This window comes from Phalangium opilio, unplaced genomic scaffold, assembly GCF_054372755.1.
Source record: "Phalangium opilio isolate 3A_F unplaced genomic scaffold, DU_Popi_V2 ptg000095l_1, whole genome shotgun sequence".
Taxonomy (NCBI): domain Eukaryota; kingdom Metazoa; phylum Arthropoda; class Arachnida; order Opiliones; family Phalangiidae; genus Phalangium; species Phalangium opilio.
Window position 1 is genome coordinate 3,638,662 of NW_028324200.1, and position 23,302 is coordinate 3,661,963.

General features: G+C 38.1%; 30 non-coding genes and 29 pseudogenes across 30 annotated transcripts; all 59 read left to right on the forward strand.

Moving 5' to 3' along the window:
• Positions 1-38: 38 nt before the first annotated feature.
• Positions 39-157, forward strand: LOC149636683 (5S ribosomal RNA). Its single transcript, XR_016373467.1, has one exon. It is a non-coding gene; the product is annotated as a 5S ribosomal RNA (ribosomal RNA).
• Positions 158-288: 131 nt separating this feature from the next.
• On the forward strand, positions 289-407 carry LOC149636684 (5S ribosomal RNA). The gene has a single exon (XR_016372430.1). It is a non-coding gene; the product is annotated as a 5S ribosomal RNA (ribosomal RNA).
• Positions 408-538: 131 nt separating this feature from the next.
• On the forward strand, positions 539-656 carry LOC149636685 (5S ribosomal RNA; annotated as a pseudogene).
• A 131-nt stretch (positions 657-787) lies between these two features.
• Positions 788-906, forward strand: LOC149636686 (5S ribosomal RNA; annotated as a pseudogene).
• A 131-nt stretch (positions 907-1,037) lies between these two features.
• Positions 1,038-1,156, forward strand: LOC149636687 (5S ribosomal RNA). Its single transcript, XR_016373285.1, has one exon. It is a non-coding gene; the product is annotated as a 5S ribosomal RNA (ribosomal RNA).
• A 129-nt stretch (positions 1,157-1,285) lies between these two features.
• On the forward strand, positions 1,286-1,404 carry LOC149636688 (5S ribosomal RNA; annotated as a pseudogene).
• Positions 1,405-1,535: 131 nt separating this feature from the next.
• Positions 1,536-1,654, forward strand: LOC149636689 (5S ribosomal RNA; annotated as a pseudogene).
• Positions 1,655-1,785: 131 nt separating this feature from the next.
• Positions 1,786-1,904, forward strand: LOC149636690 (5S ribosomal RNA). The gene has a single exon (XR_016373286.1). It is a non-coding gene; the product is annotated as a 5S ribosomal RNA (ribosomal RNA).
• A 130-nt stretch (positions 1,905-2,034) lies between these two features.
• LOC149636691 (5S ribosomal RNA) lies at positions 2,035-2,153 on the forward strand (annotated as a pseudogene).
• Positions 2,154-2,283: 130 nt separating this feature from the next.
• On the forward strand, positions 2,284-2,402 carry LOC149636692 (5S ribosomal RNA; annotated as a pseudogene).
• Positions 2,403-2,532: 130 nt separating this feature from the next.
• LOC149636693 (5S ribosomal RNA) lies at positions 2,533-2,651 on the forward strand (annotated as a pseudogene).
• Positions 2,652-2,782: 131 nt separating this feature from the next.
• LOC149636694 (5S ribosomal RNA) lies at positions 2,783-2,901 on the forward strand. The gene has a single exon (XR_016372763.1). It is a non-coding gene; the product is annotated as a 5S ribosomal RNA (ribosomal RNA).
• A 131-nt stretch (positions 2,902-3,032) lies between these two features.
• LOC149636695 (5S ribosomal RNA) lies at positions 3,033-3,151 on the forward strand (annotated as a pseudogene).
• A 130-nt stretch (positions 3,152-3,281) lies between these two features.
• On the forward strand, positions 3,282-3,400 carry LOC149636696 (5S ribosomal RNA). The gene has a single exon (XR_016372877.1). It is a non-coding gene; the product is annotated as a 5S ribosomal RNA (ribosomal RNA).
• Positions 3,401-3,530: 130 nt separating this feature from the next.
• On the forward strand, positions 3,531-3,649 carry LOC149636697 (5S ribosomal RNA; annotated as a pseudogene).
• A 131-nt stretch (positions 3,650-3,780) lies between these two features.
• LOC149636698 (5S ribosomal RNA) lies at positions 3,781-3,899 on the forward strand. Its single transcript, XR_016373478.1, has one exon. It is a non-coding gene; the product is annotated as a 5S ribosomal RNA (ribosomal RNA).
• A 131-nt stretch (positions 3,900-4,030) lies between these two features.
• Positions 4,031-4,149, forward strand: LOC149636699 (5S ribosomal RNA). The gene has a single exon (XR_016372440.1). It is a non-coding gene; the product is annotated as a 5S ribosomal RNA (ribosomal RNA).
• A 131-nt stretch (positions 4,150-4,280) lies between these two features.
• LOC149636700 (5S ribosomal RNA) lies at positions 4,281-4,398 on the forward strand (annotated as a pseudogene).
• Positions 4,399-4,529: 131 nt separating this feature from the next.
• On the forward strand, positions 4,530-4,648 carry LOC149636701 (5S ribosomal RNA; annotated as a pseudogene).
• Positions 4,649-4,779: 131 nt separating this feature from the next.
• Positions 4,780-4,898, forward strand: LOC149636702 (5S ribosomal RNA). Its single transcript, XR_016372764.1, has one exon. It is a non-coding gene; the product is annotated as a 5S ribosomal RNA (ribosomal RNA).
• A 131-nt stretch (positions 4,899-5,029) lies between these two features.
• LOC149636703 (5S ribosomal RNA) lies at positions 5,030-5,148 on the forward strand (annotated as a pseudogene).
• A 130-nt stretch (positions 5,149-5,278) lies between these two features.
• LOC149636704 (5S ribosomal RNA) lies at positions 5,279-5,397 on the forward strand. Its single transcript, XR_016372878.1, has one exon. It is a non-coding gene; the product is annotated as a 5S ribosomal RNA (ribosomal RNA).
• Positions 5,398-5,527: 130 nt separating this feature from the next.
• Positions 5,528-5,646, forward strand: LOC149636705 (5S ribosomal RNA; annotated as a pseudogene).
• Positions 5,647-5,778: 132 nt separating this feature from the next.
• Positions 5,779-5,897, forward strand: LOC149636706 (5S ribosomal RNA). Its single transcript, XR_016373489.1, has one exon. It is a non-coding gene; the product is annotated as a 5S ribosomal RNA (ribosomal RNA).
• A 131-nt stretch (positions 5,898-6,028) lies between these two features.
• Positions 6,029-6,147, forward strand: LOC149636707 (5S ribosomal RNA). The gene has a single exon (XR_016372433.1). It is a non-coding gene; the product is annotated as a 5S ribosomal RNA (ribosomal RNA).
• A 130-nt stretch (positions 6,148-6,277) lies between these two features.
• LOC149636708 (5S ribosomal RNA) lies at positions 6,278-6,396 on the forward strand. The gene has a single exon (XR_016372879.1). It is a non-coding gene; the product is annotated as a 5S ribosomal RNA (ribosomal RNA).
• Positions 6,397-6,526: 130 nt separating this feature from the next.
• Positions 6,527-6,645, forward strand: LOC149636709 (5S ribosomal RNA). The gene has a single exon (XR_016373421.1). It is a non-coding gene; the product is annotated as a 5S ribosomal RNA (ribosomal RNA).
• Positions 6,646-6,776: 131 nt separating this feature from the next.
• Positions 6,777-6,895, forward strand: LOC149636710 (5S ribosomal RNA). Its single transcript, XR_016372434.1, has one exon. It is a non-coding gene; the product is annotated as a 5S ribosomal RNA (ribosomal RNA).
• A 131-nt stretch (positions 6,896-7,026) lies between these two features.
• LOC149636711 (5S ribosomal RNA) lies at positions 7,027-7,144 on the forward strand (annotated as a pseudogene).
• A 131-nt stretch (positions 7,145-7,275) lies between these two features.
• LOC149636712 (5S ribosomal RNA) lies at positions 7,276-7,394 on the forward strand (annotated as a pseudogene).
• A 131-nt stretch (positions 7,395-7,525) lies between these two features.
• LOC149636713 (5S ribosomal RNA) lies at positions 7,526-7,644 on the forward strand. Its single transcript, XR_016373287.1, has one exon. It is a non-coding gene; the product is annotated as a 5S ribosomal RNA (ribosomal RNA).
• A 129-nt stretch (positions 7,645-7,773) lies between these two features.
• On the forward strand, positions 7,774-7,892 carry LOC149636714 (5S ribosomal RNA; annotated as a pseudogene).
• A 130-nt stretch (positions 7,893-8,022) lies between these two features.
• LOC149636715 (5S ribosomal RNA) lies at positions 8,023-8,141 on the forward strand (annotated as a pseudogene).
• Positions 8,142-8,273: 132 nt separating this feature from the next.
• On the forward strand, positions 8,274-8,392 carry LOC149636716 (5S ribosomal RNA). The gene has a single exon (XR_016373500.1). It is a non-coding gene; the product is annotated as a 5S ribosomal RNA (ribosomal RNA).
• Positions 8,393-8,523: 131 nt separating this feature from the next.
• Positions 8,524-8,642, forward strand: LOC149636717 (5S ribosomal RNA). The gene has a single exon (XR_016372435.1). It is a non-coding gene; the product is annotated as a 5S ribosomal RNA (ribosomal RNA).
• Positions 8,643-8,773: 131 nt separating this feature from the next.
• Positions 8,774-8,891, forward strand: LOC149636718 (5S ribosomal RNA; annotated as a pseudogene).
• A 131-nt stretch (positions 8,892-9,022) lies between these two features.
• Positions 9,023-9,141, forward strand: LOC149636719 (5S ribosomal RNA; annotated as a pseudogene).
• A 131-nt stretch (positions 9,142-9,272) lies between these two features.
• On the forward strand, positions 9,273-9,391 carry LOC149636720 (5S ribosomal RNA). Its single transcript, XR_016373289.1, has one exon. It is a non-coding gene; the product is annotated as a 5S ribosomal RNA (ribosomal RNA).
• A 129-nt stretch (positions 9,392-9,520) lies between these two features.
• LOC149636721 (5S ribosomal RNA) lies at positions 9,521-9,639 on the forward strand (annotated as a pseudogene).
• A 130-nt stretch (positions 9,640-9,769) lies between these two features.
• Positions 9,770-9,888, forward strand: LOC149636722 (5S ribosomal RNA; annotated as a pseudogene).
• A 132-nt stretch (positions 9,889-10,020) lies between these two features.
• On the forward strand, positions 10,021-10,139 carry LOC149636723 (5S ribosomal RNA). The gene has a single exon (XR_016373513.1). It is a non-coding gene; the product is annotated as a 5S ribosomal RNA (ribosomal RNA).
• A 131-nt stretch (positions 10,140-10,270) lies between these two features.
• On the forward strand, positions 10,271-10,389 carry LOC149636724 (5S ribosomal RNA). The gene has a single exon (XR_016372436.1). It is a non-coding gene; the product is annotated as a 5S ribosomal RNA (ribosomal RNA).
• A 131-nt stretch (positions 10,390-10,520) lies between these two features.
• Positions 10,521-10,639, forward strand: LOC149636725 (5S ribosomal RNA). The gene has a single exon (XR_016373290.1). It is a non-coding gene; the product is annotated as a 5S ribosomal RNA (ribosomal RNA).
• A 129-nt stretch (positions 10,640-10,768) lies between these two features.
• Positions 10,769-10,887, forward strand: LOC149636726 (5S ribosomal RNA; annotated as a pseudogene).
• A 130-nt stretch (positions 10,888-11,017) lies between these two features.
• On the forward strand, positions 11,018-11,136 carry LOC149636727 (5S ribosomal RNA; annotated as a pseudogene).
• Positions 11,137-11,267: 131 nt separating this feature from the next.
• LOC149636728 (5S ribosomal RNA) lies at positions 11,268-11,386 on the forward strand. Its single transcript, XR_016372765.1, has one exon. It is a non-coding gene; the product is annotated as a 5S ribosomal RNA (ribosomal RNA).
• Positions 11,387-11,517: 131 nt separating this feature from the next.
• Positions 11,518-11,636, forward strand: LOC149636729 (5S ribosomal RNA; annotated as a pseudogene).
• Positions 11,637-11,766: 130 nt separating this feature from the next.
• On the forward strand, positions 11,767-11,885 carry LOC149636730 (5S ribosomal RNA). Its single transcript, XR_016372880.1, has one exon. It is a non-coding gene; the product is annotated as a 5S ribosomal RNA (ribosomal RNA).
• Positions 11,886-12,015: 130 nt separating this feature from the next.
• LOC149636731 (5S ribosomal RNA) lies at positions 12,016-12,134 on the forward strand (annotated as a pseudogene).
• Positions 12,135-12,266: 132 nt separating this feature from the next.
• On the forward strand, positions 12,267-12,385 carry LOC149636732 (5S ribosomal RNA). The gene has a single exon (XR_016373524.1). It is a non-coding gene; the product is annotated as a 5S ribosomal RNA (ribosomal RNA).
• Positions 12,386-12,516: 131 nt separating this feature from the next.
• Positions 12,517-12,635, forward strand: LOC149636733 (5S ribosomal RNA). The gene has a single exon (XR_016372441.1). It is a non-coding gene; the product is annotated as a 5S ribosomal RNA (ribosomal RNA).
• Positions 12,636-12,766: 131 nt separating this feature from the next.
• LOC149636734 (5S ribosomal RNA) lies at positions 12,767-12,885 on the forward strand (annotated as a pseudogene).
• Positions 12,886-13,016: 131 nt separating this feature from the next.
• LOC149636735 (5S ribosomal RNA) lies at positions 13,017-13,135 on the forward strand. The gene has a single exon (XR_016373535.1). It is a non-coding gene; the product is annotated as a 5S ribosomal RNA (ribosomal RNA).
• A 130-nt stretch (positions 13,136-13,265) lies between these two features.
• On the forward strand, positions 13,266-13,384 carry LOC149636736 (5S ribosomal RNA). The gene has a single exon (XR_016373546.1). It is a non-coding gene; the product is annotated as a 5S ribosomal RNA (ribosomal RNA).
• Positions 13,385-13,515: 131 nt separating this feature from the next.
• Positions 13,516-13,634, forward strand: LOC149636737 (5S ribosomal RNA; annotated as a pseudogene).
• A 131-nt stretch (positions 13,635-13,765) lies between these two features.
• Positions 13,766-13,884, forward strand: LOC149636738 (5S ribosomal RNA). The gene has a single exon (XR_016373557.1). It is a non-coding gene; the product is annotated as a 5S ribosomal RNA (ribosomal RNA).
• Positions 13,885-14,014: 130 nt separating this feature from the next.
• LOC149636739 (5S ribosomal RNA) lies at positions 14,015-14,133 on the forward strand. Its single transcript, XR_016373291.1, has one exon. It is a non-coding gene; the product is annotated as a 5S ribosomal RNA (ribosomal RNA).
• Positions 14,134-14,263: 130 nt separating this feature from the next.
• LOC149636740 (5S ribosomal RNA) lies at positions 14,264-14,382 on the forward strand (annotated as a pseudogene).
• Positions 14,383-14,520: 138 nt separating this feature from the next.
• On the forward strand, positions 14,521-14,639 carry LOC149636741 (5S ribosomal RNA; annotated as a pseudogene).
• Positions 14,640-23,302: the final 8,663 nt, after the last annotated feature.

The window sequence follows — 23,302 nt, forward strand, 5'->3', positions numbered from 1 at the left end:
AAATTAGTTTTAAATTTGAATAACTAACTAAAGCTCTGGGCAACGGCCATATCACGCTGAAAACACCGGTTCTCGTCCGATCACCGAAGTTAAGCAGCGTAGAGCGCAGTCAGTACTTGGGAGGGAGACCACTTAGGAACACTGCGTGCCGTTGTCTTTTACAGTTTAGTTTCCTTTTTTAAAATCCACCATATATGAGAAAAGCAAACAGAGTTTCTTATCTTTCAAACATGCAGAAGGGTAATTTGTCAAATTAGTTTTAAATTCGAATAACTAACTAAAGTTCTCGGCAACGGCCATATCACGCTGAAAATACCGGTTCTCGTCCGATCACCGAAGTTAAGCAGCGTCGAGCGCAGTCAGTACTTGGGAGGGAGACCACTTAGGAACACTGCGTGCCGTTGTCTTTTACAGTGTAGTTTCCTTTTTTAAAATCCACCAGATATGAGAAAAGCAAACAGAGTTTCTTATCTTTCAAACATGAAGAAGGGTAATTTGTCAAATTAGTATTAAATTCGAATAACTAACTAAAGTTCTCGGCAACGGCCATATCACGCTGAAAACACCGGTTCTCGTCCGATCACCGAAATTAGCAGCGTCAAGCGCAGTCAGTACTTGGGAGGGAGACCACTTAGGAACACTGCGTGCCGTTGTCTTTTACAGTTTAGTTTCCTTTTTTAAAATCCACCAGATATGAGAAAAGCAAACAGAGTTTCTTATCTTTCAAACATGCAGAAGGGTAATTTGTCAAATTAGTTTTAAATTCGAATAACTAACTAAAGATCTCGGCGACGGCCATATCACGCTGAAAACACCGGTTCTCGTCCGATCACCGAAATTAAGCAGCGTTGAGCGCAGTCAGTACTTGGGAGGGAGACCACTTAGGAACACTGCGTGCCATTGTCTTTTACAGTTTAGTTTCCTTTTTTAAAATCCACCAGATATGAGAAAAGCAAACAGAGTTTCATTTTTTTCAAACATGCAGAAGGGTAATTTGTCAAATTAGTTTTAAATTTGAATAACTAACTAAAGTTCTCGGCAACGGCCATATCACGCTGAAAACACCGGTTCTCGTCCGATCACCGAAGTTAAGCAGCGTCGAGCGCAGTCAGTACTTGGGAGGGAGACCACTTAGGAACACTGCGTGCCGTTGTCTTTTACAGTGTAGTTTCCTTTTTTAAATCCACCAGATATGAGAAAAGCAAACAGAGTTTCTTTTTTTCAAACATGCAGAAGGGTAATTTGTAAAATTAGTTTTAAATTCGAATAACTAACTAAAGTTCTCGGCAACGGCCATATCACGCTGAAAACAACGGTTCTCGTCCGATCACCGAAATTAAGCAGCGTCAAGCGCAGTCAGTACTTGGGAGGGAGACCACTTAGGAACACTGCGTGCCGTTGTCTTTTACAGTTTAGTTTCCTTTTTTAAAATCCACCAGATATGAGAAAAGCAAACAGAGTTTCTTATCTTTCAAACATGCAGAAGGGTAATTTGTCAAATTAGCTTTAAATTCGAATAACTAACTAAAGATCTCGGCGACGGCCATATCACGCTGAAAACACCGGTTCTCGTCCGATCACCGAAATTAAGCAGCGTTGAGCGCAGTCAGTACTTGGGAGGGAGACCACTTAGGAACACTGCGTGCCATTGTCTTTTACAGTTTAGTTTCCTTTTTTAAAATCCACCAGATATGAGAAAAGCAAACAGAGTTTCATTTTTTTCAAACATGCAGAAGGGTAATTTGTCAAATTAGTTTTAAATTTGAATAACTAACTAAAGTTCTCGGCAACGGCCATATCACGCTGAAAACACCGGTTCTCGTCCGATCACCGAAGTTAAGCAGCGTCGAGCGCAGTCAGTACTTGGGAGGGAGACCACTTAGGAACACTGCGTGCCGTTGTCTTTTACAGTGTAGTTTCCTTTTTTAAATCCACCAGATATGAGAAAAGCAAACAGATTTTCTTATCTTTCAAACATGAAGAAGGGTAATTTGTCAAATTAGTTTTAAATTCGAATAACTAACTAAAGATCTCGGCGACGGCCATATCACGCTGAAAACACCGGTTCTCGTCCGATCACCGAAATTAAGCAGCGTCAAGCGCAGTCAGTACTTGGGAGGGAGACCAATTAGGAACACTGCGTGCCGTTGTCTTTTACAGTGTAGTTTCCTTTTTTAAAATCCACCAGATATGAGAAAAGCAAACAGAGTTTCTTTTTTTCAAACATGCAGAAGGGTAATTTGTAAAATTAGTTTTAAATTCGAATAACTAACTAAAGTTCTCGGCAACGGCCATATCACGCTGAAAACACCGGTTCTCGTCCGATCACCGAAGTTAAGCAGCGTAGAGCGCAGTCAGTAATTGGGAGGGAGACCACTTAGGAACACTGCGTGCCATTGACTTTTACAGTTTAGTTTCCTTTTTAAAATCCACCAGATATGAGAAAAGCAAACAGATTTTCTTTTTTTTCAAACATGCAGAAGGGTAATTTGTCAAATTAGTTTTAAATTTGAATAACTAACTAAAGATCTCGGCGACGGGCATATCACGCTGAAAACACCGGTTCTCGTCCGATCACCGAAATTAAGCAGCGTCAAGCGCAGTCAGTACTTGGGAGGGAGACCACTTAGGAACACTGCGTGCCGTTGTCTTTTACAGTTTAGTTTCCTTTTTTATAATCCACCAGATATGAGAAAAGCAAACAGAGTTTCTTTTTTTTCAAACATGCAGAAGGGTAATTTGTCAAATTAGTTTTAAATTTGAATAACTAACTAAAGTTCTCGGCAACGGCCATATCACGCAGAAAACACCGGTTCTCGTCCGATCACCGAAGTTAAGCAGCGTAGAACGCAGTCAGTACTTGGGAGGGAGACCACTTAGGAACACTGCGTGCCGTTGTCTTTTACAGTTTAGTTTCCTTTTTTAAAATCCACCAGATATGAGAAAAGCAAACAGAGTTTCTTATCTTTCAAACATGCAGAAGGGTAATTTGTCAAATTAGTTTTAAATTCGAATAACTAACTAAAGATCTCGGCGACGGCCATATCACGCTGAAAACACCGGTTCTCGTCCGATCACCGAAATTAAGCAGCGTCAAGCGCAGTCAGTACTTGGGAGGGAGACCAATTAGGAACACTGCGTGCCGTTGTCTTTTACAGTGTAGTTTCCTTTTTTAAAATCCACCAGATATGAGAAAAGCAAACAGAGTTTCTTTTTTTCAAACATGCAGAAGGGTAATTTGTAAAATTAGTTTTAAATTCGAATAACTAACTAAAGTTCTCGGCAACGGCCATATCACGCTGAAAACACCGGTTCTCGTCCGATCACCGAAGTTAAGCAGCGTAGAGCGCAGTCAGTACTTGGGAGGGAGACCACTTAGGAACACTGCGTGCCATTGACTTTTACAGTTTAGTTTCCTTTTTAAAATCCACCAGATATGAGAAAAGCAAACAGATTTTCTTTTTTTTCAAACATGCAGAAGGGTAATTTGTCAAATTAGTTTTAAATTTGAATAACTAACTAAAGATCTCGGCGACGGCCATATCACGCTGAAAACACCGGTTCTCGTCCGATCACCGAAATTAAGCAGCGTCAAGCGCAGTCAGTACTTGGGAGGGAGACCACTTAGGAACACTGCGTGCCGTTGTCTTTTACAGTTTAGTTTCCTTTTTTATAATCCACCAGATATGAGAAAAGCAAACAGAGTTTCTTTTTTTTCAAACATGCAGAAGGGTAATTTGTCAAATTAGTTTTAAATTTGAATAACTAACTAAAGCTCTGGGCAACGGCCATATCACGCTGAAAACACCGGTTCTCGTCCGATCACCGAAGTTAAGCAGCGTAGAGCGCAGTCAGTACTTGGGAGGGAGACCACTTAGGAACACTGCGTGCCGTTGTCTTTTACAGTTTAGTTTCCTTTTTTAAAATCCACCATATATGAGAAAAGCAAACAGAGTTTCTTATCTTTCAAACATGCAGAAGGGTAATTTGTCAAATTAGTTTTAAATTCGAATAACTAACTAAAGTTCTCGGCAACGGCCATATCACGCTGAAAATACCGGTTCTCGTCCGATCACCGAAGTTAAGCAGCGTCGAGCGCAGTCAGTACTTGGAAGGGAGACCACTTAGGAACACTGCGTGCCGTTGTCTTTTACAGTGTAGTTTCCTTTTTTAAAATCCACCAGATATGAGAAAAGCAAACAGAGTTTCTTATCTTTCAAACATGAAGAAGGGTAATTTGTCAAATTAGTATTAAATTCGAATAACTAACTAAAGTTCTCGGCAACGGCCATATCACGCTGAAAACACCGGTTCTCGTCCGATCACCGAAATTAGCAGCGTCAAGCGCAGTCAGTACTTGGGAGGGAGACCACTTAGGAACACTGCGTGCCGTTGTCTTTTACAGTTTAGTTTCCTTTTTTAAAATCCACCAGATATGAGAAAAGCAAACAGAGTTTCTTATCTTTCAAACATGCAGAAGGGTAATTTGTCAAATTAGTTTTAAATTCGAATAACTAACTAAAGATCTCGGCGACGTGCATATCACGCTGAAAACACCGGTTCTCGTCCGATCACCGAAATTAAGCAGCGTCAAGCGCAGTCAGTACTTGGGAGGGAGACCACTTAGGAACACTGCGTGCCGTTGTCTTTTACAGTTTAGTTTCCTTTTTTATAATCCACCAGATATGAGAAAAGCAAACAGAGTTTCTTTTTTTTCAAACATGCAGAAGGGTAATTTGTCAAATTAGTTTTAAATTTGAATAACTAACTAAAGTTCTCGGCAACGGCCATATCACGCAGAAAACACCGGTTCTCGTCCGATCACCGAAGTTAAGCAGCGTAGAACGCAGTCAGTACTTGGGAGGGAGACCACTTAGGAACACTGCGTGCCGTTGTCTTTTACAGTTTAGTTTCCTTTTTTAAAATCCACCAGATATGAGAAAAGCAAACAGAGTTTCTTATCTTTCAAACATGCAGAAGGGTAATTTGTCAAATTAGTTTTAAATTCGAATAACTAACTAAAGATCTCGGCGACGGCCATATCACGCTGAAAACACCGGTTCTCGTCCGATCACCGAAATTAAGCAGCGTCAAGCGCAGTCAGTACTTGGGAGGGAGACCAATTAGGAACACTGCGTGCCGTTGTCTTTTACAGTGTAGTTTCCTTTTTTAAAATCCACCAGATATGAGAAAAGCAAACAGAGTTTCTTTTTTTCAAACATGCAAAAGGGTAATTTGTAAAATTAGTTTTAAATTCGAATAACTAACTAAAGTTCTCGGCAACGGCCATATCACGCTGAAAACACCGGTTCTCGTCCGATCACCGAAGTTAAGCAGCGTAGAGCGCAGTCAGTACTTGGGAGGGAGACCACTTAGGAACACTGCGTGCCATTGACTTTTACAGTTTAGTTTCCTTTTTAAAATCCACCAGATATGAGAAAAGCAAACAGATTTTCTTTTTTTTCAAACATGCAGAAGGGTAATTTGTCAAATTAGTTTTAAATTTGAATAACTAACTAAAGATCTCGGCGACGGCCATATCACGCTGAAAACACCGGTTCTCGTCCGATCACCGAAATTAAGCAGCGTCAAGCGCAGTCAGTACTTGGGAGGGAGACCACTTAGGAACACTGCGTGCCGTTGTCTTTTACAGTTTAGTTTCCTTTTTTATAATCCACCAGATATGAGAAAAGCAAACAGAGTTTCTTTTTTTTTCAAACATGCAGAAGGGTAATTTGTCAAATTAGTTTTAAATTTGAATAACTAACTAAAGCTCTGGGCAACGGCCATATCACGCTGAAAACACCGGTTCTCGTCCGATCACCGAAGTTAAGCAGCGTAGAGCGCAGTCAGTACTTGGGAGGGAGACCACTTAGGAACACTGCGTGCCGTTGTCTTTTACAGTTTAGTTTCCTTTTTTAAAATCCACCATATATGAGAAAAGCAAACAGAGTTTCTTATCTTTCAAACATGCAGAAGGGTAATTTGTCAAATTAGTTTTAAATTCGAATAACTAACTAAAGTTCTCGGCAACGGCCATATCACGCTGAAAATACCGGTTCTCGTCCGATCACCGAAGTTAAGCAGCGTCGAGCGCAGTCAGTACTTGGGAGGGAGACCACTTAGGAACACTGCGTGCCGTTGTCTTTTACAGTGTAGTTTCCTTTTTTAAAATCCACCAGATATGAGAAAAGCAAACAGAGTTTCTTTTTTTCAAACATGCAGAAGGGTAATTTGTAAAATTAGTTTTAAATTCGAATAACTAACTAAAGTTCTCGGCAACGGCCATATCACGCTGAAAACACCGGTTCTCGTCCGATCACCGAAGTTAAGCAGCGTAGAGCGCAGTCAGTACTTGGGAGGGAGACCACTTAGGAACACTGCGTGCCATTGACTTTTACAGTTTAGTTTCCTTTTTAAAATCCACCAGATATGAGAAAAGCAAACAGATTTTCTTTTTTTTCAAACATGCAGAAGGGTAATTTGTCAAATTAGTTTTAAATTTGAATAACTAACTAAAGATCTCGGCGACGGCCATATCACGCTGAAAACACCGGTTCTCGTCCGATCACCGAAGTTAAGCAGCGTAGAGCGCAGTCAGTACTTGGGAGGGAGACCACTTAGGAACACTGCGTGCCGTTGTCTTTTACAGTTTAGTTTCCTTTTTTAAAATCCACCATATATGAGAAAAGCAAACAGAGTTTCTTATCTTTCAAACATGCAGAAGGGTAATTTGTCAAATTAGTTTTAAATTCGAATAACTAACTAAAGTTCTCGGCAACGGCCATATCACGCTGAAAATACCGGTTCTCGTCCGATCACCGAAGTTAAGCAGCGTCGAGCGCAGTCAGTACTTGGGAGGGAGACCACTTAGGAACACTGCGTGCCGTTGTCTTTTACAGTGTAGTTTCCTTTTTTAAAATCCACCAGATATGAGAAAAGCAAACAGAGTTTCTTATCTTTCAAACATGAAGAAGGGTAATTTGTCAAATTAGTATTAAATTCGAATAACTAACTAAAGTTCTCGGCAACGGCCATATCACGCTGAAAACACCGGTTCTCGTCCGATCACCGAAATTAGCAGCGTCAAGCGCAGTCAGTACTTGGGAGGGAGACCACTTAGGAACACTGCGTGCCGTTGTCTTTTACAGTTTAGTTTCCTTTTTTAAAATCCACCAGATATGAGAAAAGCAAACAGAGTTTCTTATCTTTCAAACATGCAGAAGGGTAATTTGTCAAATTAGTTTTAAATTCGAATAACTAACTAAAGATCTCGGCGACGGCCATATCACGCTGAAAACACCGGTTCTCGTCCGATCACCGAAATTAAGCAGCGTTGAGCGCAGTCAGTACTTGGGAGGGAGACCACTTAGGAACACTGCGTGCCATTGTCTTTTACAGTTTAGTTTCCTTTTTTAAAATCCACCAGATATGAGAAAAGCAAACAGAGTTTCATTTTTTTCAAACATGCAGAAGGGTAATTTGTCAAATTAGTTTTAAATTTGAATAACTAACTAAAGTTCTCGGCAACGGCCATATCACGCTGAAAACACCGGTTCTCGTCCGATCACCGAAGTTAAGCAGCGTCGAGCGCAGTCAGTACTTGGGAGGGAGACCACTTAGGAACACTGCGTGCCGTTGTCTTTTACAGTGTAGTTTCCTTTTTTAAATCCACCAGATATGAGAAAAGCAAACAGAGTTTCTTTTTTTCAAACATGCAGAAGGGTAATTTGTAAAATTAGTTTTAAATTCGAATAACTAACTAAAGTTCTCGGCAACGGCCATATCACGCTGAAAACAACGGTTCTCGTCCGATCACCGAAGTTAAGCAGCGTAGAGCGCAGTCAGTACTTGGGAGGGAGACCACTTAGGAACACTGCGTGCCATTGACTTTTACAGTTTAGTTTCCTTTTTAAAATCCACCAGATATGAGAAAAGCAAACAGATTTTCTTTTTTTTCAAACATGCAGAAGGGTAATTTGTCAAATTAGTTTTAAATTTGAATAACTAACTAAAGATCTCGGCGACGGCCATATCACGCTGAAAACACCGGTTCTCGTCCGATCACCGAAATTAAGCAGCGTCAAGCGCAGTCAGTACTTGGGAGGGAGACCACTTAGGAACACTGCGTGCCGTTGTCTTTTACAGTTTAGTTTCCTTTTTTATAATCCACCAGATATGAGAAAAGCAAACAGAGTTTCTTTTTTTTTCAAACATGCAGAAGGGTAATTTGTCAAATTAGTTTTAAATTTGAATAACTAACTAAAGCTCTGGGCAACGGCCATATCACGCTGAAAACACCGGTTCTCGTCCGATCACCGAAGTTAAGCAGCGTAGAGCGCAGTCAGTACTTGGGAGGGAGACCACTTAGGAACACTGCGTGCCGTTGTCTTTTACAGTTTAGTTTCCTTTTTTAAAATCCACCATATATGAGAAAAGCAAACAGAGTTTCTTATCTTTCAAACATGCAGAAGGGTAATTTGTCAAATTAGTTTTAAATTCGAATAACTAACTAAAGTTCTCGGCAACGGCCATATCACGCTGAAAATACCGGTTCTCGTCCGATCACCGAAGTTAAGCAGCGTCGAGCGCAGTCAGTACTTGGGAGGGAGACCACTTAGGAACACTGCGTGCCGTTGTCTTTTACAGTGTAGTTTCCTTTTTTAAAATCCACCAGATATGAGAAAAGCAAACAGAGTTTCTTATCTTTCAAACATGAAGAAGGGTAATTTGTCAAATTAGTATTAAATTCGAATAACTAACTAAAGTTCTCGGCAACGGCCATATCACGCTGAAAACACCGGTTCTCGTCCGATCACCGAAATTAGCAGCGTCAAGCGCAGTCAGTACTTGGGAGGGAGACCACTTAGGAACACTGCGTGCCGTTGTCTTTTACAGTTTAGTTTCCTTTTTTAAAATCCACCAGATATGAGAAAAGCAAACAGAGTTTCTTATCTTTCAAACATGCAGAAGGGTAATTTGTCAAATTAGTTTTAAATTCGAATAACTAACTAAAGATCTCGGCGACGGCCATATCACGCTGAAAACACCGGTTCTCGTCCGATCACCGAAATTAAGCAGCGTTGAGCGCAGTCAGTACTTGGGAGGGAGACCACTTAGGAACACTGCGTGCCATTGTCTTTTACAGTTTAGTTTCCTTTTTTAAAATCCACCAGATATGAGAAAAGCAAACAGAGTTTCATTTTTTTCAAACATGCAGAAGGGTAATTTGTCAAATTAGTTTTAAATTTGAATAACTAACTAAAGTTCTCGGCAACGGCCATATCACGCTGAAAACACCGGTTCTCGTCCGATCACCGAAGTTAAGCAGCGTCGAGCGCAGTCAGTACTTGGGAGGGAGACCACTTAGGAACACTGCGTGCCGTTGTCTTTTACAGTGTAGTTTCCTTTTTTAAATCCACCAGATATGAGAAAAGCAAACAGAGTTTCTTTTTTTCAAACATGCAGAAGGGTAATTTGTAAAATTAGTTTTAAATTCGAATAACTAACTAAAGTTCTCGGCAACGGCCATATCACGCTGAAAACAACGGTTCTCGTCCGATCACCGAAGTTAAGCAGCGTAGAGCGCAGTCAGTACTTGGGAGGGAGACCACTTAGGAACACTGCGTGCCATTGACTTTTACAGTTTAGTTTCCTTTTTAAAATCCACCAGATATGAGAAAAGCAAACAGATTTTCTTTTTTTTCAAACATGCAGAAGGGTAATTTGTCAAATTAGTTTTAAATTTGAATAACTAACTAAAGATCTCGGCGACGGCCATATCACGCTGAAAACACCGGTTCTCGTCCGATCACCGAAATTAAGCAGCGTCAAGCGCAGTCAGTACTTGGGAGGGAGACCACTTAGGAACACTGCGTGCCGTTGTCTTTTACAGTTTAGTTTCCTTTTTTATAATCCACCAGATATGAGAAAAGCAAACAGAGTTTCTTTTTTTTTCAAACATGCAGAAGGGTAATTTGTCAAATTAGTTTTAAATTTGAATAACTAACTAAAGCTCTGGGCAACGGCCATATCACGCTGAAAACACCGGTTCTCGTCCGATCACCGAAGTTAAGCAGCGTAGAGCGCAGTCAGTACTTGGGAGGGAGACCACTTAGGAACACTGCGTGCCGTTGTCTTTTACAGTTTAGTTTCCTTTTTTAAAATCCACCATATATGAGAAAAGCAAACAGAGTTTCTTATCTTTCAAACATGCAGAAGGGTAATTTGTCAAATTAGTTTTAAATTCGAATAACTAACTAAAGTTCTCGGCAACGGCCATATCACGCTGAAAATACCGGTTCTCGTCCGATCACCGAAGTTAAGCAGCGTCGAGCGCAGTCAGTACTTGGGAGGGAGACCACTTAGGAACACTGCGTGCCGTTGTCTTTTACAGTGTAGTTTCCTTTTTTAAAATCCACCAGATATGAGAAAAGCAAACAGAGTTTCTTATCTTTCAAACATGAAGAAGGGTAATTTGTCAAATTAGTATTAAATTTGAATAACTAACTAAAGTTCTCGGCAACGGCCATATCACGCTGAAAACACCGGTTCTCGTCCGATCACCGAAGTTAAGCAGCGTCGAGCGCAGTCAGTACTTGGGAGGGAGACCACTTAGGAACACTGCGTGCCGTTGTCTTTTACAGTGTAGTTTCCTTTTTTAAATCCACCAGATATGAGAAAAGCAAACAGAGTTTCTTTTTTTCAAACATGCAGAAGGGTAATTTGTAAAATTAGTTTTAAATTCGAATAACTAACTAAAGTTCTCGGCAACGGCCATATCACGCTGAAAACAACGGTTCTCGTCCGATCACCGAAGTTAAGCAGCGTAGAGCGCAGTCAGTACTTGGGAGGGAGACCACTTAGGAACACTGCGTGCCATTGACTTTTACAGTTTAGTTTCCTTTTTAAAATCCACCAGATATGAGAAAAGCAAACAGATTTTCTTTTTTTTCAAACATGCAGAAGGGTAATTTGTCAAATTAGTTTTAAATTTGAATAACTAACTAAAGATCTCGGCGACGGGCATATCACGCTGAAAACACCGGTTCTCGTCCGATCACCGAAATTAAGCAGCGTCAAGCGCAGTCAGTACTTGGGAGGGAGACCACTTAGGAACACTGCGTGCCGTTGTCTTTTACAGTTTAGTTTCCTTTTTTATAATCCACCAGATATGAGAAAAGCAAACAGAGTTTCTTTTTTTTCAAACATGCAGAAGGGTAATTTGTCAAATTAGTTTTAAATTTGAATAACTAACTAAAGTTCTCGGCAACGGCCATATCACGCAGAAAACACCGGTTCTCGTCCGATCACCGAAGTTAAGCAGCGTAGAACGCAGTCAGTACTTGGGAGGGAGACCACTTAGGAACACTGCGTGCCGTTGTCTTTTACAGTTTAGTTTCCTTTTTTAAAATCCACCAGATATGAGAAAAGCAAACAGAGTTTCTTATCTTTCAAACATGCAGAAGGGTAATTTGTCAAATTAGTTTTAAATTCGAATAACTAACTAAAGATCTCGGCGACGGCCATATCACGCTGAAAACACCGGTTCTCGTCCGATCACCGAAATTAAGCAGCGTCAAGCGCAGTCAGTACTTGGGAGGGAGACCAATTAGGAACACTGCGTGCCGTTGTCTTTTACAGTGTAGTTTCCTTTTTTAAAATCCACCAGATATGAGAAAAGCAAACAGAGTTTCTTTTTTTCAAACATGCAGAAGGGTAATTTGTAAAATTAGTTTTAAATTCGAATAACTAACTAAAGTTCTCGGCAACGGCCATATCACGCTGAAAACACCGGTTCTCGTCCGATCACCGAAGTTAAGCAGCGTAGAGCGCAGTCAGTACTTGGGAGGGAGACCACTTAGGAACACTGCGTGCCATTGACTTTTACAGTTTAGTTTCCTTTTTAAAATCCACCAGATATGAGAAAAGCAAACAGATTTTCTTTTTTTTCAAACATGCAGAAGGGTAATTTGTCAAATTAGTTTTAAATTTGAATAACTAACTAAAGATCTCGGCGACGGCCATATCACGCTGAAAACACCGGTTCTCGTCCGATCACCGAAATTAAGCAGCGTCAAGCGCAGTCAGTACTTGGGAGGGAGACCACTTAGGAACACTGCGTGCCGTTGTCTTTTACAGTTTAGTTTCCTTTTTTATAATCCACCAGATATGAGAAAAGCAAACAGAGTTTCTTTTTTTTTCAAACATGCAGAAGGGTAATTTGTCAAATTAGTTTTAAATTTGAATAACTAACTAAAGCTCTGGGCAACGGCCATATCACGCTGAAAACACCGGTTCTCGTCCGATCACCGAAGTTAAGCAGCGTAGAGCGCAGTCAGTACTTGGGAGGGAGACCACTTAGGAACACTGCGTGCCGTTGTCTTTTACAGTTTAGTTTCCTTTTTTATAATCCACCAGATATGAGAAAAGCAAACAGAGTTTCTTTTTTTTCAAACATGCAGAAGGGTAATTTGTCAAATTAGTTTTAAATTTGAATAACTAACTAAAGTTCTCGGCAACGGCCATATCACGCAGAAAACACCGGTTCTCGTCCGATCACCGAAGTTAAGCAGCGTAGAGCGCAGTCAGTACTTGGGAGGGAGACCACTTAGGAACACTGCGTGCCGTTGTCTTTTACAGTTTAGTTTCCTTTTTTAAAATCCACCAGATATGAGAAAAGCAAACAGAGTTTCTTATCTTTCAAACATGCAGAAGGGTAATTTGTCAAATTAGTTTTAAATTCGAAAAACTAACTAAAGATCTCGGCGACGGCCATATCACGCAGAAAACACCGGTTCTCGTCCAATCACCGAAATTAAGCAGCGTCAAGCGCAGTCAGTACTTGGGAGGGAGACCAATTAGGAACACTGCGTGCCGTTGTCTTTTACAGTGTAGTTTCCTTTTTTAAAATCCACCAGGTATGAGAAAAGCAAACAGAGTTTCTTTTTTTTCAAACATGCAGAAGGGTAATTTGTCAAATTAGTTTTAAATTTGAATAACTAACTAAAGCTCTCGGCAACGGCCATATCACGCTGAAAACACCGGTTCTCGTCCGATCACCGAAGTTAAGCAGCGTAGAGCGCAGTCAGTACTTGGGAGGGAGACCACTTAGGAACACTGCGTGCCGTTGTCTTTTACAGTTTAGTTTCCTTTTTTATAATCCACCAGATATGAGAAAAGCAAACAGAGTTTCTTTTTTTCAAACATGCAGAAGGGTAATTTGTCAAATTAGTTTTAAATTTGAATAACTAACTAAAGTTCTCGGCAACGGCCATATCACGCTGAAAACACCGGTTCTCGTCCGATCACCGAAGTTAAGCAGCGTAGAGCGCAGTCAGTACTTGGGAGGGAGACCACTTAGGAACACTGCGTGCCGTTGTCTTTTACAGTTTAGTTTCCTTTTTTAAAATCCACCAGATATGAGAAAAGCAAACAGAGTTTCTTATCTTTCAAACATGCAGAAGGGTAATTTGTCAAATTAGTTTTAAATTCGAAAAACTAACTAAAGATCTCGGCGACGGCCATATCACGCTGAAAACACCGGTTCTCGTCCGATCACCGAAATTAAGCAGCGTCAAGCGCAGTCAGTACTTGGGAGGGAGACCACTTAGGAACACTGCGTGCCGTTGTCTTTTACAGTTTAGTTTCCTTTTTTATAATCCACCAGATATGAGAAAAGCAAACAGAGTTTCTTTTTTTTCAAACATGCAGAAGGGTAATTTGTCAAATTAGTTTTAAATTTGAATAACTAACTAAAGCTCTCGGCAACGGCCATATCACGCTGAAAACACCGGTTCTCGTCCGATCACCGAAGTTAAGCAGCGTAGAGCGCAGTCAGTACTTGGGAGGGAGACCACTTAGGAACACTGCGTGCCGTTGTCTTTTACAGTTTAGTTTCCTTTTTTATAATCCACCAGATATGAGAAAAGCAAACAGAGTTTCTTTTTTTCAAACATGCAGAAGGGTAATTTGTCAAATTAATTTTAAATTTGAATAACTAACTAAAGTTCTCGGCAACGGCCATATCACGCTGAAAACACCGGTTCTCGTCCGATCACCGAAGTTAAGCAGCGTCGAGCGCAGTCAGTACTTGGGAGGGAGACCACTTAGGAACACTGCGTGCCGTTGTCTTTTACAGTGTAGTTTCCTTTTTTAAAATCCACCAGATATGAGAAAAGCAAACAGAGTTTCTTTTTTTCAAACATGCAGAAGGGTAATTTGTCAAATTAGTTTTAAATTCGAATAACTAACTAAAGATCTCGGCGACGACAATATCACGCTGAAAACACCGGTTCTCGTCCGATCACCGAAGTTAAGCAGCGTCGAGCGCAGTCAGTACTTGGGAGGGAGACCACTTAGGAACACTGCGTGCCGTTGTCTTTTACAGTGTCGTTTCCTTTTTTAAAATCCACCAGATATGAGAAAAGCAAACAGAGTTTCTTTTTTTATTGTTTGAAAAAATGCAGAAGGGTAATTTGTCAAATTAGTTTTAAATTCGAATAACTAACTAAAGATCTCGGCGACGGCCATATCACGCTGAAAACACCGGTTCTCGTACGATCACCGAAGTTAAGCAGCGTCAAGCGCAGTCAGTACTTGGGAGGGAGACCAATTAGGAACACTGCGTGCCGTTGTCTTTTACAGTGTAGTTTCCTTTTTTAAAATCCACCAGATATGAGAAAAGCAAACAGAGTTTCTATTTTTTACCTCTCCGAGTGACGTATGTCACGTGAGAGGTATTACACCGGCCGTGTCTGTCTGTGTGTGTGTGTGCGTCTGTATACGATTGACAAGTGGGGATTCTGACAATCTTTTCACCCACATAGTGGGGACCCGACTTACATGTGGGGACATTTTAAAGTCCTCACATGTAAGTAATTAGATAAATGATATAATTAGACTAATTAGAGCCCAAATTAATTTTTTTAAAAAAGTCCCCACTTGTAAGGTACTTGGTCTTTTCACATTACAAGAGGGGACCATGGAAATTAACACATATCCGAGAGATGTCGCCAGAGATTTTCACACACCCGGGTACCCAGTTGTACGAAATGAGGACCATATGGTCTCTTCGGCGTACATGTGGGGGCTCAAAAATGGGTTTTCATTACAATAAGCACAGATAGATGTCGCTACTTTAGAAATACAAAATATACATTATTCAGCGATAACAATATAAAATCTTGTATCTCACAGACCGAACGGTGATTTTTTCATAATTTAATTACACTTGACGTACGAAAACTACTTTTCCTAATTCTTTAGGCGTCATTAAATTAACTTCGTTTAAAACATTAACTCGATTTAAAAAACTGTATGTCCCCAGATGTACATTAAAAAGATGGCCAAGTTCCCCACATTTTAAAATGGGACTAACGTTATATATAATGTAAAATTCATCATAATTATCAATATTTTAATTAAAAAAAAGTGAATTAAAATGAATCTTGAAAACATGTATATTAACGACCCCACTTGTCCGTTGAAATGACAGCGAAGGTCCCCACTTGTAAAATTTTCTAGTTTAAAAAAATATCTTCAAATATTTGAAGGAACCGTAAAGATCCTATTTCTAAAATTTCATCATAATAATCTACATTTTAATTACAAAAGTATAATATACATGTATTTAGAAAATGTGTGTATAAAAGACCCCACTTGTCTGTTGAAATGACAGCCAAGGTCCCCACTTGTAAATTTATCGAGTGTGAAAAATTATCTTGAAATACTTGATGTAACCATATAGGCTTTGACACTAATTCAAAATCTAAAAATTTATACACAAATGTCCCCAGATATATGGTAGGAAGACGGTTTAGGTCCCCACTTGTAAACCTGAAATTGGCTCAAAACTTAAAAGTTAAGCTAGAAATAGGACTGATTACATAAATTTCATTCTGATAATCAATATTTTAACTATAAAATTAAAATATACATGAAATTAGAAAATGTGTGTTTAAAAGACCCCACTTGTCTGTTGAAATGACGGTGAAGGTCCCCACTTGTAAATTTATCGAGTGTGAGAAATGAAATTGAAATACCTGATGGAACCATATAGGCTTCGACACTAGTACAAAATCTAATAATTTTTACACAAATGTCCCCAGATATAAGGTTGGAAGACTGTTTAGGTCCCTACTTGTAAACCTGAAATTAGCTCAAAACTTAAGTGTTAAGCTAGAAATAGGACTGATTACTTAAATTTCATTCTGATAATCAATATTTAAACTATAAAATTAAAATATACATGAAATTAGAAAATGTGTGTTTAAAAGACCCCACTTGTCTGTTGAAATGACGGTGAAGGTCCCTACTTGTAAATTTATCGAGTGTGAAAAATGAAATTGAAATACTTGATTGAACCATATAGGCTTTGACACTAATTTAAAACCTAATAATTTATACACAAATGTCCCCAGATATAAGGTAGGAAGACGGTTTAGGTCCCCACTTGTAATCCTGAAATTAGCTCAAAACTTGAGTGTTAAGCTAGAAATAGGACTGATTACTTAAATTTCATTCTGATAATCAATATTTTAACTATAAAGTAATAATATACATGAAATTTGAAAATGTGTGTTTAAAAGACCCCACTTGTCAGTTGAAATGACAGTGAAGGTCCCCACTTGTAAATTTATCGAGTGTGAAAAATGAAATACTTGATGGAATCATATAGGCTTTGAAACTAATTCAAAATCTAATAGTTTATACACAAATGTCCCCAGATATAAGGTAGGAAGACGGTTTAGGTCCCCACTTGTAAACCTGAAATTAGCTCAAAACTTAATTGTTAAGCTAGAAATAGGACTGATTACTTAAATTTCATTCTGATAATCAATATTTTAACTATAACAGAAAAAGTTTCTTGTATTAGAGTGAGTTATTAAAGTCTTTGTGAGAGGAGGATTTATTTTGTTGTTTTTTTCCTGTGGATTTATAGATTTATATACTTTGTTCCAGTATTGGTTATCAGCAGTGGCTTTCAGCACAAGCAAAACTAGGTCTCTATGTAACGACGAACAAATATTTTGTTTCATTATACAGAATATCGCGTTTTAAAATCCTAAATATCAGTATTGCTTTCTTCTGTTGGCAGTACGCAAAAACCTACCTCCCATAGAGACCTAGCATTGCTCGAACTGACCACCGAAGCTGGAACAGTGTATATATCGCGTCAGCTGCCGTCGGAGGTAAGGAGTAGAGCGAGGGGTTGGATATTTTGGATAAAATGTAGGGGATTTCGAAATCCAATTTGATTTCTTCGTGTATCGTTTGATTTCGTCGGATTTTGATTCATTTCAAGATTCGATAAATTCCCACGGATTTCGTCGGATTATATTTCCACGGATTTTGAGGTATTTCCTGTGATTTCCTCGTATTTTCAGATTTTTCTGTTGATTTCGTTGGATTCTGAGATTTTTTCTTGGATTTTGTGATTGTTTTAATGAATTTCGCGATGTCTTTACTGATTTTGTGATTTTTTAATGATTTTTTTATTTTGTTTTTTCTTTACTGATTTTCTGATTTCGTTACTGATTTCGGATTTTTGTAAAATTTCGAAATCAGCGAAATAAGTTTGATTTCATTCCGGATTTCTGATTTTGTTATTGATTTCTTATTTCTTAAGTTGGATTTCGTGAATGACCGACCCCTCGGAGTCGCCTATCCTATAGCGAGAAAAAAATTTCCTCGCGCGTTTATGATTTCACAACAAAACGAGAGGAGAGGAGAATCTCGTCTGGTTGCCATCCATTATGACAGTGCAGAGAATGTAGGGGAGAATTATACACCTTCTGTTTTGTTCTGCCAACTACTGTTGGTTCTTTACATGTACATGAAAGAAACAGATGAAAATCGGGTTCGGGGTAGGAGTGTTGTTCAAAGACTGGTAAAAAGGAGACAGAAGTAGATTACCGTGGCGCGAAAAGTTTATTTTTGAATTTTGCCTCTGATTTCCAGAAATCTTATGGTTGAAATGTATTTATTATTATCTGGGAGAGTTTCTAATTGTGTTTGATAAGGCTAAATATGTTTAAAATTATATTAACGGCTTGTTGAAAATAAAATTTAACATAGAGTTGTAGCTTTAAGTTCATTTACTTCTGACAAGAAAATCTACGTGACGAATTGTAGGCGGATTTATATATAATGATAATGCATGAAAGGGATAAAATAGATCGGATAACAGAGACAGATAGCATCACTTGACGTGGGGCCTTTGGGACTTGGGCTAAATATATTTTTAAAAGTGGACAAGAAAATTTCACTCTTCGTTTCTCTTTGGGTACATTATGGGTTACTATACCGAAGGTTTACGAATAACTAAAAACGTGGACGTGGTCATGTGGTACACTGCAGGCTTGTGTTATGTGACTTAAGAGTCGCGTACAAGTGTCTTCATCGTTATCGGCGTTAATCTCTGTTCAAAAGGAGAATTAATTGTTGCAACTAATTGGAAGAATAGGAACTTGGCAATTCGGGCTTAACTCCGCCCCCAGCGCCATTATGGTATGTTTTTTAACAGAATGAAAGCTATATAAGCCCCTCCTCCTGGTAGGTTTTTTAGCACTACTGAAGGTAGACTGACGTTGCATGATGTAGTACTGCCAAGTCCCTATTATGGGTTTGATATAGCTTCTGGAAGGCTTCTGGTTTGTTCGCATTTATTTTGCAATTCCTTCACAACATGTTAATTTTGGACTAATTACACAAATTTAAAATAATCCTAATTAAAGTTTCGTTTAAATGGAAACTGGTTCCAAGCGTAATTTGAATTACCGCAGACATTTGTGAGATATCAAGGTTAGATTAATTTCTTTTAGATGAAAACAGTGGGGAAGTTATTTTGTCTCGGTTATGACAGCTAATCCACCTTAATCCCAATCGTCTTAAGTTGGGGCTATCTCGGGATTCTTGGAGGGGATTAACTGGAAGAAAATTAAGAAATTCGTCTGTGGTATGTTACAGTAGCAGCCGACAGACGAATTTCTTCCCGTGCCTCTCCTCCACGAATCACAAGATAAGCCTATTTTCTGGCGATAGGGAATAAGGTGGATCATAAGTTAATAAGTTATTTTCCGTAAGTATGAAACTTATGCTAGAGACTTACTGAGAGCTATCGAGATGGACGCTAGAATTGAGTACACTCGGTTTTCCAGTCCATCTTTCTATTTAGTCTGTGTTAAGCCTTTGTCAACGTCACTTCAACACAAGCTCTCAGTAACCAGTGACAAACTTATGGAACATAGCTTATGACCTTATGGTGGATTGAAAATATTAATTAGTAATAATTCGTATTCATAATAAATTAGGAAAATTGAAGCGTTTAAATAGTTTTTAAAGCCATAATTAATTACTTGAGACTCAATCGCAATCAGTGCCTACAGATGGAAAGTTCAAACAGAGAGCTTCGAACGGTATGAGTCGTAGGATTTAAAAGTATTGTAATAAATGCCGGCGCGATTTATCTATTATGAATAATTGAGGATCCTACCTTTATTTTGAACTATATTTTCACTCTGGAAAATCTAGATGTATGAATAGACAAAAAGGGTAGAAACACTTTGTTTCAATCGTATTTAGAAACTGTGGGTTAAATATTTAATAGGCTTCTTTTTAAGTAATTGTTCAAATTACAAGGGAGGTAAATTAAAAGAACTAAGGCAATTTTAAAGCAAAATATTTAGTGGTTACAAATAATTTTCTTTTCAAGCCATTTTTTATTTTGAAATGTCGATAAATTTGGGAATGAAAACACCGTTATAAAGAAATTTGTTATAAATAAGTAACACAACGTTATTAAAATACAATGCCGAACCAATTCTTCTCGAATTTCTTGGCAATATCATTCGTATTTAGCTTCTTTAAAATCTCTAGTCTTAATTTGATCTGTTCTAGCATCACAGAATTAATAAAGATTTCTTTTATTGGGCTGTAATAACAAAACGCTTCAATAGTAGACAAATTTCAGCGCAATCGCTCTTGTGAAAACTGTTTGTATCTTTCAAAATCACAAAAAAATCCGAATACTTCTAATATGTTAATTTCTTGCCTAGCTATGCTATTAAGCTGGCAACTAAATAATTACAATTAGCAGTTAGAAAAATGTTTTAAACTAATTAATTAGCCAATTAGTAATTTGACATATAAACTAATTCAATTCAATAAGAAATTAGTCATTTATTTTTAAATTAATTAATTTCAATTACAAATTTCTAATTAATTACCTGTATAATTAAGGTCAAAAAATTAACCGTAAGTAAAAAATAACACCATGAAAGTGCCCATGGACTTCCTACTCCGCCTTTGGTTATGCATTTATTGTTTTCAATAAAGGGGTATGAAAGCCTAACATGTATTATTCTCGAGAAATGAGAAAAGCCTCGAAACTTCCATCATGCTAAATTTAGTTTCATTTCATCATTTTTCTTGCCACTGTTCCTAAAACGGGCTCCGGAGTTTTAAATCCATGCGCACTGCTATTAATTCAAGAGGGAAAAATCATGATCGAAATACGGGAGTTACGATTTACGAAAGAGTCAGTTTTCACTGTGAAACGGAGAGAGAGGAAACAGTGGGTGGGTTAACAATTTTGTTCCCCCCTCACTACTGGTAGTGGGACGCATTCTCTCCCGTTTAGATGAAACTCGATTTTTTACTACAAATCGGCGAAAGAGATTAATTGAAAATCCAATTGGCTAATAAGCCAAAACTAAATCTAATTAATTTTAAAATAGATAAATGCCTTTCCGATGCACACTTAGTTATTATAATTATTTCCCAATTAGCTGTAAATTAATTAAAATTCAATTACCATTTTCAATTAGTGAAAAATGCCAATTAATTAGATTTTTAAATAGCTAACTAACTAATTAGCACGGCTCGGATTTCTTGTATCTCTTTCCCCCGAGTAAAATCTTTGTTTAGCAACTATACTCAGAGTTTGAGCGAAATTTCAAGAAATCTCGGTTTGGAAATTATCAATATATTTTTGAAATTAACGTAACCAACGATTCATCATTTTCTGATTTAGGGTAAAAACTGACATACATTTCTCACGTAATTACCTTGATATTTCGGGTTCACGGGTAGTTGACCGGTTTTCAAAAGAGCGTTTTGGAATAAAGCAATGCCCAAAACAGCGGTTTGCAAAACCGCGTTGAAGCAAAACCGCAGTTTCTGTTTCCGCGTTTCTCAATACAGTGCTATTTCCCAAAACAGCGGCTGCTATTTCCGCGTTTCTCAATATAGCGCTATTTTCCCAACCAGCGGTTTAGCGCTACAGCGTTTCATAACCGTTTGTGATCCTCAGGTTATGGACTGGTTCGCGGAATATATTCTGGAAAAGGTGGCAGCAAATTAATATGAGTATATTTTCGAAAAGGTGGCAGCAAATTCATAGGAAAATATTTTGGAAAAGGTGGCAGCTAACTATTAGGAGGATATTTTGGAAAAGGTGGCAGCTAATTAATAGGAGGATATTTTGGATAAGGTGGAAGGTAATTTATAGGAGTTCAAATAATCCATCCCAACCAAACATTAAAACGCATTAACAAACTAGACCACGAAATTGTTTGTTTGACAACCATTAAAATTCAAACCTAAAGCTGAAATCAATACTAATTAGAGCTCGGCATTATCCATCCGTTATCCGTAAATTAGTGAATAATCGATTATTTATAGGTAAATGTTGTAGACATAATTCGATTTAATATACAACTTCTGTTGATAATGTAACGCAAGACGAAACTTCGTTTCCGCGTACAAGGACTATCAAAACCTTAACGTAAAGTAGAAGGCATAGCGATCGGTTAATCAAAACTTTTGATTTTATTAACATAAACTAAAATAAAAATAAACATAACTAAAGAGACTGAATAATGATGACTATATTTCACCCGGGTGTGAATGCGAATGTGTATGTTACAAGATAAGATTTCTCTTTTATACAATCCATTAGGATGCTAACTCCTATCCGCAAAAGGGGGAAGGGTGGCAACCGGAAATATCTCGGATGTTTGGGGTTGATGTAGTTACAAGACGGCAGTGGACTGAGCATAAACCGGCGGTTTAAATATTGAAGCGTCCTTCCACTGTCGTCTGCAACAGGTCGTCTGCAACGGTAGGCCTAAACCGTTGCAATAATTATGGATTATGGATAAAATAACGTGGATGATGGATAGATATTGCCGAGCTCTAATACTTATACCTTCAACAATACGAAACAACGCTCCAGATGTAAACGCTGTAATCAAAATGCGCTGAAACGAGAAATGGCTATAATGGCAAACGCGTTTATGAAAAAGCCGTTTTGGACAATGCTGTTTTGATAACACGCCTAATCGATAACATACCGATATTTCGGTGCTTCAGGAAAGTTGTGAGAGTCAACTAATAGAATAAATGGAAAATTTTCTTAAGTATTTTTAACACTCAAAAAACTTACAAGTGGGGCCTTCACTGTCATTTCAACAGATACGTGGGGTCTTTTAAACAAAATTTTCAAATTTCATGTATATTATAATTTTATAGCTAAAATATTGATTATCAGAATGAAATTTAAGTAATCATTCCTACTTATAGCTTAACACTTAAGTTTTGACGTAATTTCTGGTTTACAAGTGGGGACCTAAACAGTCTCCCAACCTTATATCTGGGGACATTTGTGTATAAATTATTAGATTTTGAATTAGTGTCAAAGCCTATATGGTTCCATCAAGTATTTCAATTTCATTATTCACACTCGATAAATTTACAAGTGGGGACCTTCACCGTCATTTCAACAGACAAGTGGGGTCTTTTATACACACATTTTCTAATTTCATGTATATTTTAATTTTATAGTTTAAATATTGATTATTATAATGAATTTTAGGTAATCGGACCTTTTAAAAGCTTAACACTTAAGTTTTGAGCTGATTTCTAGTTTACAAGTGGGGACCTAAACAGTCTCCCAACCTTATATCTGGGGACATTTGTGTATAAATTATTAGATTTTGAATTAGTGTCAAAGCCTATATGGTTCCATCAAGTATTTCAATTTCATTTTTCACACTCGATAAATTTACAAGTGGGGACCTTCACAGTCATTTCAACAGACAAGTGGGGTCTTTTAAACACACATTTTCTAATTTCATGTATATTTTAATTTTATATTTTAAATATTGATTATTATATTGAAATTTAAGTAATCAGTCCTATTTCAAGCTTAACACTTAAGTTTTGAGCTAATTTCAGGTTTACAAGTGGGGACCTAAACAGTCTTCCAACCTTATATCTGGGGACATTTGTGTATAAATTA